Source organism: Pezoporus flaviventris, unplaced genomic scaffold (genome assembly GCF_033815535.1).
Source record: "Pezoporus flaviventris isolate CSIRO_AGI_PZ_B2104156 unplaced genomic scaffold, CSIRO_AGI_Pfla_v1 ptg000015l, whole genome shotgun sequence".
NCBI classification, from domain to species: Eukaryota; Metazoa; Chordata; class Aves; order Psittaciformes; family Psittacidae; genus Pezoporus; species Pezoporus flaviventris.
In genome coordinates, this window is record NW_026892563.1 from 15,265,319 (window position 1) to 15,282,119 (window position 16,801).

Here is a 16,801-nt window from a genome sequence, read left to right on the forward strand (position 1 = left end):
GCCAGCTTTAGCTGCAAGTGGATGTGTCCATTTTTGTGTCCACTGGTGCATACATGGGTAGACTTGGAAAACTGCCTGTCTTTGATTCACAGACATCTTCTCTGTGAAGAATTACTCTGTCTTAGCCAAGTTGGCTGTCTTTTTGCTTTTACTTCCCCAGGGGCATAATGTCAAATTAGTCATTTTTACAAGAGAGGGAAGCTTTATAACAGCCACAACATATATTCTCTGGAACACTGACAAGATAAATTCACTTCAAACAAATATAAGCAGTTGCTGTATTGTTGTATCTCTCCTGGTTTCTTTTTTTCTTTTTAATTTTTTTTTTCTTTTTACAATGGAGCAGGTGCAATGCCTGTATCTGTTATCAGTATGTAATACAGTTTAAGCAAACACTGAATTGCTCACGTTGTCTAGGTGTTGCATGTAGTCTATTACTCATCTCATCTAGTACTTATCAGAATGCAAAAAAAGACAACATTTGAGATGAGTCATTAAGATTCATTAAAGAATACCTTTGTCATAACAGCAAATGAGGAAGAGATACAGAAGGGACAGGCGGGGGTATGTCTAATATTTGTGGGGAGGACGACATATGCCATATACCAGAGATCTTGAAAACAATACTCTTTGTAAGAATATTATTAGCAGAGCAAAAATGCAATCTTGGTTGTGCTGATCGACCTTAGTCAACAAATTCTGTATGTGGAGTTTGAAGTAATTAGCTGGGGAGAGGAGGAACTGGATTATAGGGTATCAGGGAAGCTGATATCCTGCACCAGTGTCAAATTGGGGTCAGACCATAAGTCTTGCTTCACACCATGTGCATCTTTGTTAGTGGCAGAAACCCCAGGGCACTGTGGTCCCCTTGCCCTGTTAGCAATGTCCCCAGCAAAACAGACATTCTTGCAGGTTGTGACATGGCCATTCATGTGGCTGCATGTCCCCATCCTGTGTGACTGTGGCTGTCTGGCCCTGCTTGAAGCCCAGATGCTGCAAGCACTCTGCAGGTGCTTAATGACACACAGTACCAAAACCGCCACCTCTGTGCCAACACTGGCCAGCAAACCCTCTGAGTGGGATAGCCTATGCCGGGCTGGCACAAAACAAGGGGGAAATAATTTTCTTAGCTCATTAGAATCTGCTGGAGCTTAGGCATTGGGTTGTTCTTTTTCCCCACAGGAACAACAAAATCAGTCTCAAAAAAACTTTGTGAATTTTATTTTGGAAAAAGAAAACCTATACAAAAGCAAAAACTAGCCATGATTGGTCAAATACTTTCATTCTTGTTGCTCCTGGCTTTTTTAGTTTTTAACATGTTTTTATTTTAAATTGCCTTTTTTACAAACAGTAGGGTTTGTTGGAGTTCTGCACACATCAAGCAAAGGCTTTATCTTGTGGGAAAGCACTGTAGACAGTTCCTCTCCACACAAATCTCCATGTAGCTTTTTCCCCACCAGCATGAATTCCCCTCTGTGGGCCAGATGTGCTTTTCTCCTCATACAGATGAGTGTTTCCACAGCTGAGTAGTTGGTCCTGCTGACAGCACTGAGATTTCTGGAGTCACTGCTCATTCGCAGGTGTGAAGTGGATTGCTCTCTAACCTTGGGCAGATAAGCAGCCTTAGGAATTTGTTGCTCTTGTGCCTTTTCCCAGCATTGGAGATCTTTTAATTAGGGAGGAAATAAATTGCCTGCCTAATTTCTTATTTTCTGTAGTGCAATCTCTTTACTTCGTCTTGGTACAGACTGGTTTTCTTAATGTGGCTGGCTGATGCTTGCCCAGAAGTCTTAAAATGAGCATATATATTCTACTATGATGTTTACAATAATAATTCTTTTGCTTTTTTATTGATGTCATCCAAATGATTGCTACCCACATTACAGCTTTAATGCTGTTCACATATGGAAACTGAACTTTGGAAGCAATATGCTCTCAGGTCTCACTTGGGCAAGATCTACTGATTTCTATCAGGTTTCTTTAAGCAGAACCTGTATTGCTTTTAATGCTCCTAAACCCAGGAGAAACAAACTGTTGTATGGAGCTCTTATCTCAGGGGAGCACGCACTTTGGCCATGCAGGAAACAAACCGAACAGATTTTAAAAGGTAGGGATTTTGATCTCGCCTTCACAGAAACCTGGGAACCCGCACCCAGTGTGTGCCAGGGTTCAAAGTTGGCAACCATCACTGAGTATCTGTTCCCTGCACTTGGACCCTCTGTCCCTTCCCCATGTTTTTGCAACTTGCAGCCCTGCCTCAGGCTGGTTGAGCTTTTGCTGCTTGCCACTGGCAGCTTCCAAATCAAGCACCAAACACATTTGGGTCAGTGCTGTGAAGATGCCTCCCAAAAGAGACTTGCTGGAGGGCTCTCACCTGCAAGGGCCAGAATCTATGTAGCAGCAGTATCTCCTATTGTAAAAAGAAAAAAAAAAAAAGGAAACCAACAAGAAAAACCCGTTGAGGATTGTGTAGAAAATGTCCCATAAATTGTATTTCATCTGCTTCCCACAGCAGATATTTTGAAGTTAAAATCTTCCCTCTCTTGAGGTCTCCCTGTCCTGGGTCATTATACTGTCTGGTGGAGAGTTGTTACTGACAAAGAAGTGAATAGCTCTTAAATGAGCACACTTCACTCCTTTTGTGTTTTCAAGGATGTTGAAAACACCTAAAGAAATTTAGTTTTTCTAGGATATTTACTTCTCCAAGGTCTGCATGTATACTCTTATCTTCCCTTGAAAGGAACATGTCCCTAAAGAAAAAGTTTGTTTATCAAGTATTTGTTACACAGGTTCATGCTTTCTCTGCAGGGATGTGTTTTAGCTTGGATTTAGCTTACGGAAATGAGAGTCACGGAGTCACTCTGCCATTTCTATTTCTGGCTTCCTGTTACCCCAAACAACTTTTGAATCCTTTGGTCAACTTTAACCAAATCTGGGAAGGATCTTATGATCTGAGGGAAATAAAGTTCTTACATGTTTTAGAAATAAGAGGCAGCAATGTAGATAAAAGACACCAGAGCTAGTGCCCCCATGGAGATAAAGGCACAAACGTGGTCTCAACTGTATTTTTCTTCAGAGAATCACATAAGAAATAAATGCTATCAACAAAAACCTTTGATCAGAGCTCACATCTTACTAGGCTTGAGATAAGAGCTTGTGTGTTATTAGAGATGAGATAAGCCACCCTAAGACGTAAATCATGGAAGCCAGGCATCATTTGTTCTCCAGCTCACAGAACAACTTGTTGCTTTGGTGAAGTGCAATACTCGCTTCTGCTCGGTGGCTTCTCATCACTACGTAGGCCCTGTTTGAGCCAGCTCTCTTGGGATATTTGGTGAGATGTGAGAGGAGACCTGTTTCAGCATTTCCTGAAGAGCAGAACTGGTAGGATCAGCCTTAAATCTGCTGCCAAGCCTACAAGTGGTGGGGCTGGGTGACTCCCAGGCTTTAACTCCCAGACTTCACAGATTGATGCCAAATAGACTTGTTCCTGCCTAAATGAGGATCAATAGTGACTGAAAGTCATGACTGTTTGAAGGCTGTTCAAACTCTAGTGAGTTGCAAGTTTCATCTGGAAACCTATTTGGCAAATGGCCACTGCTATTGATACGTAGGTTTGCCAGATCTTACCAGGAACAAGTGAGCAGGCACTGAAAGTGGGCACCTCTCCATCCCTAGAGAGTGAACCAGATATTTTATTTCAGGAAGGTCATGAGTGGCAGAGCACCTTCTGTGCTCTTCTCCCTGCTGTGGTAGTCTTCTGGATTTCAGTGCTCTCTACCTAATTCTTACCAGATGATTGCCATGTTTCTGGCATTTCAGTGTGGATGGTATATCATATATATTCATTACAGAGAGTACTCACCATATCTGGTAGTGGTGGGGTAGGAGATAGATACTTTCATTTTTCTGGTATTTGGGGTACTAATCATCCAGGTTATATGATCTCAAGTCATTTAAGTATGTGTGCTTAGCAGTGTGGAACCTGGGACACGCACATCTTTTGTCTTTGGGTTTAAAAAAAAATCTTTCCCGGTTATCTTTTTTGACATCTTTTGTAAACAGCAAATTCAAGAACAAACTTTGTAAAGCTTTTAACCCTAATCTTCCTTATAAGCTGCAAAGGTCAAATTACCAATTATGCTCTCTGTTTGTTTTCAACCTCTGGATCTCAATTTTCAGGCTTGCTTTTGCTCCAAGGGACTCTGAGGATTTTAGTTAGGTCAGGTTTTGTACAGCAAAGCAATCCGTTCCTTTTCCAAAGAGCTGCCATCTGGTTTAAAGAAGGCAGTGAAGTGCAAGAATAGCTTGTTCTTCATAATACATAAGTGGCAGGTTTCGAGCCAAGGTTTACAGAAGGAGAAGTGAATTAATTTGCACAGGGTAGCAGCTTGCTCCCGAACTCTTTTATTTAAAACATGTTTTTTGTGCCCTCCAGAAGAAATCCAGTGGATAGCGAGCTGCTTTGCATTTTTCAGGTGGAAGCAGCAGCAAAGTCATTCCAATCTGTATTGCACTGGGGACTGTGGGACCAGGTGAGAAGGTACGAAAGCAGGCATGTAGGAGGGACTAAGACTCATGAATCATGTCTTTGGTAAGGGCTGGAAGCCTGTGGCTAATGTGATGTAAAGCCTTGGGGAAAAAGGTGTTGAAGTGACAAACCGCGAGGATGACTTCAGCAGCAGCATTTTTAGTGCAGCTTGCATGGGGAAGGGTTGAAGATGGAAGAGACGGAGAAAAGACTGCAACTGTTCAAAAGAAAGAGAAATGTCCCTTCAAATAATTATGTCTCCTATTGCTTCTTTGTGGGATACTGGTTTAAAGCCTAGCAATAGTTAAATGAAGCCTGTTTTCTGGTGTCTGTCCCTCATGGATTTCTGACTAATTCAAGCTTCACAAGGTTTCTTTTTCAGTGAGGACACTAACAAAGTCTCTCTCCGCTTCTTGGTCGCTCATTTTCAGTAAGGGTATAAACGTAACACATTGGAGACCTTTGTCTTCTGCCAAATGTGACTGCAGTTGGCTAGGGGATAAAAATATTAAAGGTAAACAGTCACCTCAAACATTTTGTTATCACTTGTTTACTTATAAAAACATGATAAAAATAGCAAAATATCTGAATTAGCTGAACAGCTTCTAAATATCAGCTCAACACACCTTAATGAATGATGTACTGCATGTTTCACTTAAAAATATAGCATATTTAACTTTACTCTTTTGAGCTAAAATCGTGCCAGAAATGGCTTTTGGTGAGTCAGTAATTAAGAGAAGAGCTCTGATAGATACTGTTAATGTATTGTGATATTGGCTAAAGTTTTGGTTCCCTTACTGGGGCAATACAGTGCTTCAGCCATGGGAATGATTTCCCTGAGAAATGGTGGTATTCTGAAGTGGGTACTTGGATAGATATTTTGAATATTTTATAGCCTACTCTGAGGTGTTTGGATGAACTTGCATTTAAAAACAAAATCAATAGTCATGCATGTCTAGGGAATAGTAAACAAAGTTGGAGTCATTCCTAATTATTGGGATACAGCTCTGTCATCAGCTCCTTCTCTAGATACTATTATTTATAGAGATAATTATTATGCAGTATTTAAATTTGGGATGCACACGGTTCTTTAATTGGGGGCTGACCGTGTATTTGGTGATCTGGATTCCTATCCTTACTCATCCGTCTATCATTTATAAAGATTATATATCTGGAACGTGACCTGTGTACATAATTACAATTAATTAAGTCACCAGCAGTATGCTGAAAAACTTGCATTTAAATCAGGGGTTGAATAATTAAAGCAATTAGCTAGAACCGACTATTTGTAATACGGCTTCTTGAAAATGTGGAATAATTGCTAATCTTCTAGACAGAGATGGACAGAACATCAGCCTGGTATTTAATTTTGTAAATATGAATTAGGTGAGGTGGTGCAAATATGAACTCCATTATTTTTTTTTGACTTTTCAGAGGCCACATGAAATGTTAAATGATGCGGAACCCAACAGATTGTTTCAGGGCATGGTAGATTTAGGATGTCCACATGAATCCTCAAGCTATTAAAACATTTCCCTCTCTTGGCTTTCATCATTTTATTTATAATCCTTAATTTTTGTGGTCGGGACAATGACACTCAGAGAGTAACAGTGCTTCTTCCGTGCCTTGCTGTTCTGGACACTGCTGCCGGTGCTTGTCTGTATGCCTGCATACAAGCTGCAGCATGACAGGTTGCCCATGGGCTCCGTGCATCCCTCAGCAAGCTCCCTGTTGATTATTTATTTCAGGGAGCTTGCTGAGGGAATCTTACACCCACACTTGGCAAACTCACCTCCCGGTCACCACGCGCTTGTTCGCAGGCTGTGGCTGGAGCGAGCACGCCACGCGTGGGGGAAATCAAGAGGAGGAGATCAGCTAGTGTGAAGAAACAGGATCCAGCCTCCCCTTGCTCCTCCCCGGCTTTGGTCAGGGCTGAAGAAAGGGCTCGCTGAGCCCCAGCCCAGCCTGCCGGCACTTTGCTTCCAGGTAGATGGCCTAGATAGGGCATCCTTCCAGCATGAAGTGAGCACCCTGCCTCTACCTGGGGAAAGGCAGGTGACTCAGAGAGGGGTGTACACGGGGAGGTGTCCAAGCAAGCCAGCCCCACCGGGCGGAGGAGAGCCTGCCTTCAGCGGCTGGGTGTCGTCACGCAGTGATGGGTGATACTATCTGCATCTTTCCCAATGCAGTTGCAGAAAAAAGTGTCATGATACCGACAAGTATCAATTGGGCACTCTTCAGAGAAAGGGCTGGGGACTTCCAAGGGCTGTGGTGGCACCAGCCCCTCCTCTCACAGTATGAGCCCAGGCACAGAGGAGGTCTCCGTGGTTTGAGGCTTCAGGGGTGAGCTGAAGGTCCACGCTGCGGATGGGTAGCTGTATTACACTTGCTCCAGCATGTGCTGTCTAGTGCCTTTTGTGCTTTTCCTTTCTATCTGTAGCTGAGCCGATGATAGGCTGTACCTTGGACTGGTGAGTTTTTGTCTCTGTTGTCAGGCACAGAGGGTAGGATGTGCAATGGCTGCACTGTTGGAAGGTGAACTCGCTGATTTTACACAGATTTTAGTTTTCTGTTTTAAAAAACTGCTGTGGTTGTGGAACTGGAGACCACTATAAAAGGTTCTGCTATGTAATTGAAAGCTCAGTTAAATAATTTATTGCGAGAACTCAGCTTTTATGCTTATAGCCCAAGAAAGTTGAGAGGATATTGCCAAAGTTTGCTCTCAGGAACACACATGAATTTCCCAGAACCTGAGTAACAGCTTTCTATGTTTTTCCTATGTCTTTTTTTTTTTTTTTTTTTTTTTTTTCCCTTCAAATCATATTTGAATGAAGCACTCTACAAATTGCATGGAAGTTTTGTGTGCTTAACTTCAGGCATATGCACAAAGAAGCATTGGTGGGACCTTATCAGGACACCTAACCCACCTTTCTGCCCCAGGGCTTGGCTAAAGTAGGCTTTGTGCTTTTAAAGCAAAAGGAACGATTCAGTGTCCTGTAGGGGATGGCTCCTAACCAATTTGGAGATATTTTTAGAAGTTGATAAAATGACTCCTCATAAAACAACACTTGGGCAGCTCAAAAGAGGAAATAACTGAAGAGACATTGGGAAAACCTTACTGTATTTTTAATTAGCAGTCCTTTTGATGTTGTCAGCCCATACCATAAGCAACAGGAATAATTGTTTAACTTCCTTCCTATTTAATGTGGTCATTTGATAGTTTACAGAAATGGCTTTTGCTGGTAACACTTCCCATTTTTGGCCATGGCTGTGATACTCATGGAGCCAGCCCCCAGCAGCATGCAGAAGCATCCTTCCCAGAGTGGGCAGGGGTATCCCTCCCTGCCTGCTGCCTGCCGTGGGCAGCTCCCCTCCGTCTCCTCCTCCTGGCCATGCTCCTGCAACGTGGCTGACACCAGGCTTCCTCTCACCCCAGCCCTATAAAGGCTTTGCCCAGGTCCCAGCAGAAGTGGGAGATGTGGGAAGGCAAGGAGAGGGGAGAGTCTCTAGCTTCTGCTTTTATGCAGCTATGCATTTCTGAAACCTGTATCCTCACACTGTCACACAGTGTTTCTTGCAAAGCACTGCTCATTTGTGCCTCTCTGCTGCTGTTATTTTTAAGGAGAAGTTGGCACTTATTAGTAATTATTACCGTAGCAAAGGCTCACTTCATAAAGTTGAGCTCAACTTCATTATCATTAGAGGTAGGACCTCAGGACAAGAATGGCACTGCTGGGTAACTATTTGGCAGGCTGTATTTCTCTCTGGGCTGTAAGGCATATTGTTTTTCACAGGAAGTGCGCCTTCACCTAAAAGAGCCCACTGAAATTTCAGCTTGCTGGGACTGAAATGTTCCCATGTACAGTATCGGCACATAAATAGCAATCTGCTGAGACAGAGAGGAAGGCAGAACCTTCTGCTCCTCTGCTGGCTCTCATGAGGATGAGAGGTTCTCTTTGGGATGGGACTTTGCAAGTGCACCTCAGAGCTTGCTGACTGATCTGGGAGAGGATTGCCTTTCTCACAGTGAAAGAAAAGGAGGAAGCAAGTCCAAGTTTGCACAAATAAATCATTTCAGTGCAAATGGGAATAGGGTCTCAGAGGGTGCAGGGGTACTAAAATGTACAGAAATGCATAGGCCTAAAATTAAAGCAAGATTTTGTCAGCTTCTACATTGCATACTCAAGACAGTTCATTTGGCCCGTTCTCACTGAATTTGGCTGGTCCATGCCAGCTGAAGGTCTGGCACTGTGAATGAAGCCTAAATGTATTGCTCCTTTTTTGTTTCCCCTCCATTTTAATAGTCCTGATGGCCTGGAGCAGGATGTGCTCAGCTCTTCAGATAGAGTTGTCTTAGGTCAGTGCGATCCCAGAGTCTTTTTACATCACTTACGTACACTCACAAAGCAAGGGAGGACTTAATATTCTTTCAGTTGAAATTCTTGCCCCTTCATGAGTTAAATCTTCTGAGAAGACAAGCAAAACATGATGCTATCCGCATATGCTCTCTGTTCAGTATGACAGTTTGCAGGCCAGCACAGGGAGAAGCCATGATACTCAATAGACTCCCAGCATACCATGGGGGTGGTCCTTAGGATATGGAATTCTCTGCCACAGTGTAGAGAAGCTCAGATAAAGCAAGCAATTTGGTTTCCCTTGCCACTGACACCAGAAAGGGTGCTCTGAGGTTCTGACTTCATGCTGTGGGGTGATGTGTCTGCTCAGCCAAGGAGTTTCACATTTGTCCTCAAAGATCCATTGATCCTCAACAGAAAGGATAATACCTAAAGCATGATATTCCTATATATGCAGCTTGCCCAGAGAGGGAATTCAACTCCTGGAAGAAAGCTGGGGAATAGTGTCCTGCAAGAAGTCTCTGAGAAGGTGCCTACATGGATTGGAACTAGTTGATCTTCAAGGCCCCTTCCAACCCAAACTTATCTGTGATTCTATGATTCTATTCTTAAACTAGGAAGGGCCCACCACTCCAGCAGAGCAATGCGCCTGCTTCAACATCTCTTCATTATTAACAGTGCAGCTCTGGGGATGACAGGCCAATAAAGACGGAGTGATACATAATGGAGAAAATTACCTGTTTTGAGAGAGTTTGACATTCCTTGCAGCTTTCCCTTTTCCCAGTGATGCAGTGAAGGACATCTGCTACGGGAGAGCTGTAACCCCTGGAGAATCCCTCTGCATGCTAATAAACTCCAGCCTGAGCATTCACATCTCTATATTTGTAAACATTCTTAGCATATCTCTTCTTTGGGATACATACAAGCTGTACTGTACTAAAATGTTGTTATATTACTGCTGGCTGAGGCAGTTCATCATAATTTTTTTGTGTTTCACTTGTTTTGATTGTCACCAAATAACTTTCAATGAGACAATTTTTTTATTATGATGGCTGGTGAATATTGTGTTGGGGGAAAATAAAAGCTAAAGTAGGAATTTTCTAATCAAAGTCACCGTTCTTTGTTGTTTGTAATCTGGCAAAAGACAACACACAAATGAAAAAGGACAGGTAGATGGATGAGTCAGTGTAAATAGTATCTAATGCTTTTGAAAGAAAGACTTATATAAACACCTTGGTGTTATGATTAAATTTGCTATGATATTTGCTATGAAATTTGTTATGATAAATGAATTTGTTAAACACTGTTTAAGAGTCTGAGCAATCTTTGGAGATCTTCTTCTATTGTTACTGAATTAGTGGAACACATCTTTCAGATCTACCATGCAAACTGAGACAGAGATTTTAGTATGGGTTTCTTTTTTCTGTTTTCCAAAACGGAAACTATTTTAAAACTGCAAGTGTTCATTCATGCTTAGCTCTCTCTGTAACTGGATTTAGAACAGTAATCTTGGCAATGCTTTTTCTTTCCCTTTAAAATTCATATTTTCCATTAAGCAGTGTAGCTTATAAATGTTGCTACTTGTATGAAGCCTTTTTTCCAGGTTACCAGTGAATCACTCCAGGCTGTGGCCTTATCTGCTCCTGCATCTCAACAGGGCTGAGACTATCAATAATTGGTGAGATTTCATCACAGGGACCGTGGGTGCCGCAGGAAGCAGTTTGGTGATTAAGAAGTCGACACTCTTTCTCTCAGCCATTAATGAAACTCTGTGCCATCGAAGCCCTAACAGGACTCTGAAGCCTTTTGGATGTGACATAAAATTGAGATCTTCACTACTCATCATTCATAACTACCTCATGCCATTCTTTTATGTGTGGGAGCAAATGTAGAACTATTCATCCAGGCAGTCCTGGCCAAATGCCAGTTTTGACAATTGTTTTCTGCCTAGCTTCACTCAGTTTCAATTTAGACTGTTATTCTTTGCTTCCTAAGCCAAGGTGTCAAACTGCTGGTATGAGTGCTTCCCAGGCCAGTGCTGGGAGCCCTGCCTGGTGGAGGGGGTTGCAATCCTTCTGCCTCTAAACCTGATTGAGTATTTTGATGTCTTCTGGAAAGGCTGTTTCTGTGAAAGGCTGATAGCGTCATGTGGAAACATCTGGACAGGGTGAGCTTTTCAGCTTCCTGGGCCGGAAACACCTTAGCTATTGAGGTGCACAGATGTAGTCTGATCTGCAGTTTGATGTTTAGATCATAGACAAAACTCATGGTTTTTTTCATCCTGTGACAGCCTCTGGGAATTCTCAGTGTTGTTGTTAAAGTGCTCTGTAAAATACAAGAGGTAATGTCTGAATGCCATTCTTGTTTGTTTGTCTGCAATATATGTAAAGAAAGCCGGGAATGTTCCTGGTGTTTGTTCTTGGTGGCATTCTCTGACTGCTTCCCTCTCCCTGCTCCTTGTGGAGAAAATACAGGAGATTTAGCAGCTGATCTCCTGCTCCACCTCCGCACTTCTGCTTCAGCATTGCCCTTCCAGGCACAGAGAGAGTGTCTGGGACATTTCTGTGGGATAAAAGGGAATTGGAGGTTGGGGGGAGGATGGGGAGGACAAAGACTTGATATTCCTGGTATTTCTGAGAATCACAGACTCAGTTCCCAATCAGGAATGTGTGCTGCTGAAGTGAGCACTAGGCTTTGGGAACATTGCTGTTCCCCCTCTCCTCAAGTAAACTAGTCGGGTTATGAAAATCCTTCTGATTATTTCTGTGCATCACAAGAAAGTCCATTTCCAGTCCCCCACTCCTCCCTTCCCAGTCCAGTTGCTGGTTTTGCCTGGGTTGCTTCTTTGCAGCAGGAAAATTCAAAGGTGCGGGAGAAGTGACTGCATTTCTTGAGCTAGAGCTACTCAGACAAAGCCAGACAAAATCAGAGCAAAATAAGCTTATCAGAATCATATTGGCTCAAGATGATTTAAGAGGTTTTGAATTCTGTGGAGAAAATGAGAACCTTAAACACCTGGCTGAAGCCTGGGCTATGGATGCATGCATTCTCCTGGCTGCAGCTCTGCCAGATGGAGCTCATCACTGCTTTCCCCATCCAAAATTATCCCTAGTCACATCTCCTCGTGGACCTGTTCCTCAGACAGGGTTGAGAGCACTAAAATCTGGTGTTGTCAAAATGAGCAGGTTGCCTTGCACAATACGTAAGGAAGATCTTTGTGAACTGGATTCATGTGGTCCTCAAGGAGAGTCTACCTTGCTCTCCAGGACTTTCAGCATGCTTCATCTTGAACTCAGTGACCTGACACTGCCATGCCTTAATTGTCCTCAGAGTTATCTTGCAGATAAGCTCTGAAAGGCAGATTGCATTTTCTTCTGTCAGCTGACATAACTCACTGATGTGGAGAAGGGATGGTCCCTCCTGCCTTCTGCCTGCGTCAGGCAGCATCTGTGGTGCGGGAGTGCTGCTGCAGCCAGCAGCCAGCAGCCAGTATCCCGGTACCTCCATTCAGGGTTGTCTTGTTGGGCCTGTTTGGGCACACGTTGTTTTTGTGGAATATTGTCACCTGGAGAGTCCCAATGGAAATTTTTGTTCCTATGTCCTAGGTGCTACATAAAGAGATGAGGAGAAATAGACCCTGCCAAGAGCTTTAAATATTGAAGCCAGAAAAAGGCCATAGCTCCCCAACTATATTACACATGTAACCACATATAATATGATATAACCATGCAGATTGAGGGCAGTGCTGAGCTCCATCAGAGCAAGTCCACATCTGCCTTTACCTGGCCAGGGAAACATTCTAGAGTTGTGAAATTAAGACAGCACTGTGTTGTGACTGAATGGGAAATTGAGGTAAAGAGGCTAAGCAACTTGTCTGTTTGCCTTATGGAACTGAGAAATGAGGGTGGACCTCCGTCTAGTACTCCTACAGCAAGCTGTCCATCACAGCTACCCAGGGTCTGAAGATTATCAGCTGCCTGAACTCATCCCTGGTGCTCAGGACCAGTTACTTCCTGATACAAAATCTCCGGTAGTTTGAAGTCACGGCTTTATTTTTAGATCAGCTCAACCTCAGCCATAATTACATTTATACCAATCAAGTATGTGGTAATGCTCACAGGTCTCTGACTAGTCCTTTAGTGTAAGAATTAATTTGCGGTGTTGGAAAAGGCAGAACGGCAGGTGTATCACAGTAGCATGTCACTGAGGTTTCACCCGCCCGGTCAGGTTACTAAACAGTGATGTCCCAAGTGAAAGAAAGACAGCAGCAACAGTGGGCGCTTCATTTAAGAGTGGTGGTTCAGGTTTCTTCTGCACCCTCTCGTTTCAGAAGGGGTGCTCGGGTCCTGACCATATCTTAGCCCAAACTTGTCAGGGAACACCTTTTTTAATGCTGCTTTATTAGAGAGTCAGAAGCATCTGTGGGATTGGTGTGGGAGTACAAAATTGTTTTCGGATGAGGAACTGAGTCAAAGTTTGTTGGCGTCTCATGTAGTGGCTGTTTGTGTGTAAACTTGAAACCAAACCAAGCAAAAAGAGTGAAACCGTCCAAGGCCTAAAATGTCATCTGGCAGAGAGGAGCACTGCAAATACCAGATTAGAAGAGCCCAGAACCAGCTGGCTGCCATTCGCGCTGAAGTGAGTACTCACCAGACGTTCAAAAGCTGTCCATAAAGCCTTTCTAAGCTCACTTGCTTAAGCTCCTATGGTCACCGCTACTCATTTCAGGGTCACAAGCAAGCATGAAGGGTGCTTCTGTTTAGCTGTAAGAAGGAAGGCAGGGAAAACAGCACAAAGTCAATAGTTATAGTGTCCTTTCTGCTGCGGTCCACAGTGAATGCCCGACTTCTTCTCCCTCTGGAGTCAGTTTGCAAAGTTTATGCTGGTTTTCAGCAGGACCATGGTGAAACCAAATTATAATGACAAGTCACAAAGTCTATATTAAAGACTGATGCATGCTCCCTAAGAAAACAGCTCTAGTGGTTTAAGAGGTTCTTGCCTCTTCTAGCTGTTTTGTTCCTACTCCTCTGATGGAGGTTACTGCTCCCAAAATGGTGCCAGCAGAAGGGAATGTGATATCATGCTCTGCTTTACAGCCTTCATATAAATCCACTTTCCTGGAAAACAATCTTGTTTGCAGTTGCAGGCTGTGAACTGGAGCAGGCAAACTACTGAGACACACACACACGAATGGCTTCTGGCACCTTCACTGTGGGGTGGCCATAGCCAGCAGAAAGGCAAGCCAGCCAGATGGGGCTGATAAGAAACAGCAAGGTTTGTCAAAGCCCATTGTCAGAGCCTGTCATTATCCATTGTTCACTTTATTGAATGCAGTTGTGCCTATTGCGTGTCTCCATACTTGGTTTGACTTAAAAATTAGACCCCACATACAATAAATAGAGCTTCTTGGTCAGGAAGTGTTTCTTTTTGTACATTAAAACACATGAACACATGAGGCTTTGTTGTTGTTGTAGCAGCAATATCCTGATACACTTGCTATGATGATGGGTGAAGGAAGTTTTGTTCTAAATATAGCTAATCTCACATTGGAAACGTAACACTTTGAGGTGTGGAAGTAGCCATCACATATAAAATCTCAAATGTCATATGAAAGGATGAGTTTTAGAAGCCATCTTTGAAAAATTATCATTAAACCAAATCGTACAGAGCTTTCGACTCAGAAAGATCAGTTTTTACACATACGGAGTTCCAGTGACCTTGATGGAGCTATTTCCCAGTATAAGTAAAATCAGAAGTGGAACTTGCAACTACAGCAAATGTGTCTTTGCACTGTACTTCAGAGAGATTAGTAATGTAACAGCCTCTGTCTAGTGTAGCTCTGTCTCCTTTAATGTCTTCTTTTTTCCTTGAAGCTAATGTAGGTTAGAATTTCTTCAGCTAAAAAACTCAGCTCTTGGCATCCTGCCCCATGACACTTACCTGGAGCTCTTTCAACCTTCTGTGACATTAGTTTCACTGTTGAGTGTGTAATTGACCTTACCCAGTCTCAAATGTGTTTATTATATCACTCATTGTGGTCCTTTTTTTAACACTGGTATTGCCCATCTTGGGAGGTCTATGCAATACGTATCTCCATACACTTTCTTTAGTTGTGTGGACCATGACCAGGCATTTTGGTTTTTTGAACATCCAAGGGCAAAGTGGCAAAAAAAAAGGTATAGGGAAAAATATTAAACAGGAATTGCAGTCTGTGTGGTCTTTGTGAACTTGGTAGACTGCATAGGGTTTTATGTACTTCTTCTAGTGGTGCTTTTACCATCTGGTTAATTTACAAGTCAAAGACTTCAAGCATCCAGTAGTTCAGCCTCTCACTTCATGAAGTCTTATTCTACCATGCTAATGAGCTCACAGAAATTTACTTCAGAAGAGAAACTCTTTAGTAGAGGGACTGGGAGATCTATCTTGGTGCTCATTTATTAGTCCTACTGTGGGTCCCCTCCCAGTGGCAGGGTCTCCTGCATAAAATAGAAAAGCTTAATTCACACGAGGTGGGTGGAATGTATAGCAGACTACCTACAGAAAAAAAACAATCCACATTGTACATGGTTTAGGGTGGGTGTGTTTATGGGAAGAGGGGGATTTCCTCCGCTTGTGTCCAGGAGTTTGAGACATGGTTCCATTTTTCTAATAATCAAGAGTGTTCAGTAAATAGCATAAACATCACAACCGAAGTAGTACCTCATCAACCACTGTGGAAGGGATGAAGACATTTAGATGACACATAGATATAATTAGTTTTCAGCCATGGTATACAGTGAACTATTTTCAATGTAAAATCAAGGTTTTCAATGCAAGGAGGCATTTAGCATTTCCATTTTAACATTTCCTCAAAGTCAGTTGCAGCAAAAACCAGAAATCTCAGTGTGCTTCTTCAAACCAAGACATGAAATAGTCAAGAACTTCTGCTATGAAGCAACAAAATCTCTCCGGGACAAAAATGCGACCCTTTTGTACTGCAACTGATGACATGGTTTAAGGGCTTTTCCGGTTTGCTGTCAAAGAAAGGGTACATCTTCACTGCCAATTTAAATTCAGTGTACTTAACAACAGTTTCATTTAGTTTTATGTTTTCCCTGCCAGGTTACTTCAGTGTGGATAAAAGCAGCCCCTCCATGAAATGAAGTGTGGGCAGTTGGTCCCGCACTCAAGCATGTATTGTGCTAAGGTTGCTGAGAGGTTTATCCTGCAGGGTCTCTGCAGGAATTTGACTAGTTTTATGATTTTTGACAGGGGTATTATCTCAGCACACAGGGTAGCTGGGGGTAGCCATTACTGAGTAGTCATACCCAGAAAGAGCAAAGTTGCCAATATTGTTCTGTTAGCAATTGAAACTGCGGGCAAGGAAGCCAAGATTGGTTTAAAAGGTACTAAATGCAAGTTAAGATCTTTACATCTAAGTAAGCCTCAACTGAAAGGCAACACTCAGACTATATGTTTTGCAGTAAGGACAATCCCTGAGTATTTCTTTCCAAGCTGCTTATTTTTGTTTCATTTATTAATGGCTTCACTGAAATTCCCTTTATAATCAGATTTGGAGGGAATAATAGTACCAAGAAAAAGCCAACATAAGCACCCTCTCATCCTGTCCTTTAAAAATAAAAAATTAAAAATAAAGCCCACCAATAATAGTTTGGTAAGGGGCTAATGGGATACAGAACTTGGCATGCTGAAACATCAACTGGAATGAAGATATTATCATAAAAAACACCTAAATCTTGACTTCATTAAAACTTATTTAATAGGATCAACATTTTTTTCCTGGCCAAAATTTCTTAAGTTATGTAATAAACTCTGCATGCCTTATCCTCCAGGGTTATTTCCACACTCCATTAACAGGCTATAGCAGGTTTTTAAAATATGCAGCATGGTTTGGTGTGTACCTGGGAACAAGGAA

At 42.5% G+C, this 16,801-nt stretch overlaps 1 protein-coding gene across 1 annotated transcript in view; it reads right to left on the minus strand.

Annotated features, from left to right (window-relative positions):
• KCNJ15 (potassium inwardly rectifying channel subfamily J member 15) overlaps positions 1 to 16,801 on the minus strand; it is a 271,050-nt gene continuing 254,249 nt past the window's right edge. Inside the window, exon 4 of the transcript XR_009743432.1 lies at positions 1 to 11. The gene's annotated coding sequence lies outside the window, so the exon portion shown is untranslated. The remainder of the gene's footprint in view (positions 12 to 16,801) is intronic.